Source organism: Salvia miltiorrhiza, chromosome 2, assembly GCF_028751815.1.
Source record: "Salvia miltiorrhiza cultivar Shanhuang (shh) chromosome 2, IMPLAD_Smil_shh, whole genome shotgun sequence".
Taxonomy (NCBI): Eukaryota; Viridiplantae; Streptophyta; class Magnoliopsida; order Lamiales; family Lamiaceae; genus Salvia; species Salvia miltiorrhiza.
Window position 1 is genome coordinate 19869973 of NC_080388.1, and position 4577 is coordinate 19874549.

General features: G+C 38.3%; 1 long non-coding RNA gene across 1 annotated transcript; it reads left to right on the forward strand.

The window, feature by feature from the left end:
* Positions 1–843: 843 nt before the first annotated feature.
* LOC131011502 (uncharacterized) lies at positions 844–3535 on the forward strand. Its single transcript, XR_009096966.1, has 3 exons — positions 844–1180; positions 2671–2735; positions 3321–3535. It is a non-coding gene; the product is annotated as an uncharacterized LOC131011502 (long non-coding RNA).
* The last annotated feature ends 1042 nt before the right edge of the window (positions 3536–4577 follow it).

Genomic DNA, 4577 nt, shown 5'->3' on the forward strand with positions numbered 1-4577 from the left:
ATTATTATTAGTCAATATTTGAATTACGAAGGAAGATCCAAATCTATCTTAGATCGGGAAGTTCAGGTACTAAGGACTAAGTCAATACCGATAGTAAGGGACCTATGAATATATCATGGTCAATAATAGACTACCGTCTAACAGGAAAGTGAAGTACTCAGAGTTATTTTCTGAGGTACAAATTTCGGGACGAAATTTATGTTAAGGGGGATAGTATGTAATGCCCCGACTTTTTATTAAGGATTATAGACTTTTAATTATTGATTTAAGGATTTCTTATGGTAATTAGGGTTCAGCATCCATTAATAAAATACGGACTTATGTGAAATTGATGATTTACATACGTGATGATTTATTTTTATTTTTATTTCAACGGATGATGCACTCAAAATATTTTTGAGTCCATTAAGAGAATGATGGAGCTCAAAGATTTATTTTGAGTTTTCAAATTGAAAAAAAAAAAATTTATGTATTCATTTATTTTTACCGAGAAATTTAGGAATGATGAGTTATAAAAATTTTCCATCAATATTTTTCTCAAATTATTTTCCTATGATGTATTTATAAATTGAGAGAGTGCACTAATGTTAGTGCTATTTATTTTAATTTTGATCACAAGAGTTTTATGCTCTAGCATTTTATTAATTGATGATTAGTCTTCCATATTTTTTTTTACACATGGGTTATTCCTACACCACATTTTTATATTTACTTAATGTAACACCCCATTATCCTCCACTAATATTTTCTTTTCCCTACCACTAATCTTTTTCCCTACCACCACTAATATTTTCTTTTCCCTACCACTAACTTATTTTTATCTAATAGACATGAGTGGAAGTGTGATGAGTGAAGATAGGATTAGTGTGCTAAGGTGGTAGGGAACCAAGCTTTAATCATGAATAATGCTTTGTCCTTAATCATTCTTCCATTGCAAGACAAAGCTCATCACTTCACTCCCTCACACTTCAACTCTCAGTCACCTCCAAAAATCCCTCTCTTCCAATTTTGCTCCAAAAGATCGCCATAGATTAATCACCAAAGCTTCCAAGTTCACTTCAAGATCAAATCCTCCACCAAATCAACATAAACACCTTTCAATTCTTGAAGATTTCAAGAGGACCGTGGGGTTTGGTTTGAAGAGTGAGAAAGGAAAACTTTGATCTTTGTTTAATCTTGGGTAAGTGATTCTTATTTTCATAGATCTAGATTGTATGATGTTATATGTGAGTATATAATCTTGAGCATTTAAAGAATTTGAGATGAGATTTTGGTGAATTTCGTAGGCCTACTGACCTACTGTGATCGACGGTTTGTCGATGTCTAATAACTTTGAAACTTTTATAGAAAGTCCCTACATGAGTCGTGAGTACCCTGGTAAAATTTCAAGCCATTCCAACTTCGTTTGATATTTCTTTAAAATGAAAAACCCAAACTGCACATTACTACCGAGAATTTCAGAGAACAGGGGAAAGAGTCATTCATTTCAGTAGTTTCCTTTGTGATCTAGCTTTCCACATTTTTATGGTATTAACGTTATTGTGTTAGATAGATATCCGCCGAAGTTGAGTCCAGTTTGACAACGTTTACTATTTTTCAAAAATCCAAGTTTTCGATTGCTCAAAACTGCCGAATATGGTAGATCGTGGTTAAAACGTCATATCTCTCAAACCACTTGGAGTTTTCAACTCTACTTTTTTTTATATGAAACTAGACTTGAAGATCTTTCTTTCGGTATGAGTATCGAGTCCAGGAGATGTCGGGGTCAGAACAGATTAAATTTTAAAGTTGAATCAGTGTAAAAACAGAGCATGTTTTAATGATGTTTGATTGTGATTCTTATGTGCTTTATGTGATTGTGGCCTATGTGTTTGAATGAGATTAGATGAGCCTTATATGAGAGATAAATCCAGACTTAGAACCATGATTTTCTTGAAACCTATCCTTGAACTTAAGGATTTGAGATGAGTAGAGAGTTTATATAGAGTTGAGTAAGGAGATAGAATATGAGATAGAGTATGAGTTAAGGTTTTATGAGTATGGATTTTAAAAGGATTAGAAAGGATTTTGAATTTTCAAAGAGTTTAGTTTGCGCATTTGTATGAGGTCTCTCATATGAGATGAGTTAGGTGTTGGATGTGAACATATATGACTATGTGATGAATAATTGAGCTCATATATGCGATATGAGATGAAACGAACCATCCCCTAAGATTTTATGGGAGGACCGAAAATGATGATAAAAAGGGGAAGCCGATTGTTGATTTTTTCTTAAGACGTATGATCATGTAATTGTATTCTTGTGTACTATGTGAGCTCAAATTGAAATTTTGAGAATTTTTTTTACAAAGAAACCTCGAGTTTAGTTTTTTTTCAAGAATGCTATTATTGAGATTAATTGTTTATGTGATTTATTTTTCAAGGATTGGGTTGAGAATGTTTTATATTATACTCTTAGCTTTCTAAATGATATTAAGTTTAAGGATATTGAATTCTTTTATTTCGTTTGTTATGTGGTTAGTCGATGTTATGTTGGTTTTTGATTGTTTTAATCGAAACGACTTATGGATGCTAGAACCCTAAAATACTAAAAGATACCCTAGACACGTAGAATTAGACTTTGTCTTGTGACAATTTTCTTCACGAACTTACCGACTCTTCATCAATAAGGGTCCGGGCGACAGGAAATGAAGCCGAAGAAGAAGCGACTCCACGCTAGCTTAAGAACGTTTGAGGTGGGCATTATTTTATTATTACGTATATAGAGATCCCCTGCGTGACGTAGGCCTCATATGCGAATATATATGCATGATATGTTTTGACTATTTATTCAGTTCTTATGAAATGCTTATATGTTTAATGCCCTTTATGAAAATGAAAATGTTATGAAAATGAAATGTTTATGAAATGATTGACTGCCAAAATGTTTATGTTTTTATATGTATCCTATCTGTGTTGGTTCGCCAACTTTAAAGGAAATCCAATTGGGATCCTATGCTAGACAAAGGTCGCTAGCTAGGGTTAACGTGTACACTCATGGAGATCGCGAGTCGCTTGCGACCGGTCTTGGCGTCCGTGGTAAGGAGGCCTCCTTCCCGGCGCGTGATAGAAAGGACAGATATGGATCATATAGACTGAAAATGGGATGCATCCATCTTTATGAAAATGAACGAAATGTTTTAGTAAGCGCAGGTCATTTATGAAAACCCCTGTGTGTTACTGTTATGGCAGTTCAATTTATATATGTATGCATGTTGTATTTCGGCTTATGTCACTGAGTATTTTTATACTCAGCCCTGCATGTATTTCTAAATGTGCAGGTTGAGCAGGCGATGGAATGGATCGGTGTTGAGCGGATTTCTCTTTTGATGTTTATGTAATGAAACCTTGAGTATGCATCTCCATATGCATAACTCACACGTTTTTCCGCTGCAAACACTCTGACTTATTTATCATTTCTACTTGAACTTATTACTACTTCATTTTAATTAACTTTCATTTGGGGTCTAGTCGTTATGGCAGGCTCGTTTGTTAATTACCCAAGTGGTTATATATATATATATATATACCACTAGTTTGTTGTTATTAATGATGGTTATTTAGTAGATTCCCTTTAATTTCCGTTTCCTATTGTTCACCCCAAGTCATAACCCCGGTTAACCCGTCATTGGGATAGTGGGCTGTGACAATGCTCATCTAGAACGCAACATGTAAAACATGCTCGCAGAATTCTAAAACATGCTTAAGAAAACGATAAACCTAGCATGCTTGTCTAAGCGCAGCTAATAAACACATATTAACAAGCAGAGACAAAACAGCATGCAAAGAGCATAAAGGATTAACACCACGACATGCAAAGAACAGAATTAAAACCATAAAGTTCTTCGTGACCCATTCGTGGAATCCCAACATCTATTCTATTACATTTAAAATAGAAAAGAAAGCACAAAAACGAAAACTTGGCACAAAACTTCAAAACAGGCCCGTCTTTGAAAAATAGGGTTTGGGCCCCCTAGGATTGAGAAACAATCGCAGCTAGGGTTTGGAACCCTAGCTGCCGCCGCCACCTCCCAAAGCAGCCGCCCCCACGCTCGGCAGCAGCCCGGCACCAGCCTCCAGCGCGAGCAGCAGCAGCCCTCGGTGCACAGCGACAGCAGCGGCAGCAGGCCCCTCTGCGTGGACAGCAGCAGCGGCAGTGCGCCGCCCGCTGGGCGCGCAGCGCGCAGGCGCGGCCCCGGGCGCGCACAGCCCCTACCGGCTGCAGCCTTCTTCCTCGCCCGACCCGCACAGCAGCAGCTCGCCTCGCCTCGCCTCACCTCGCCTGCAGCGCACGTCCAGGACCGAGAGCAGTAGCGGCCGCGCGGCGCCTGCCTGGGCGCGCCGCGCACGGCGTGCTTGCACCCGCGCGCGCGCTGCCCAACGGCGCCCGCATCCCCTCGTGCCCGGTGCCGTGCGTCTCCTCCTTACTCCGTTCATCGTTGTTGATTCGTCGTCGTCCTCGTCTCGTTCTCAATTTTACAGATTTACAATGGAAAAACAAATACAATTTGAAAACCTAATCTAACCACGGATTTTCT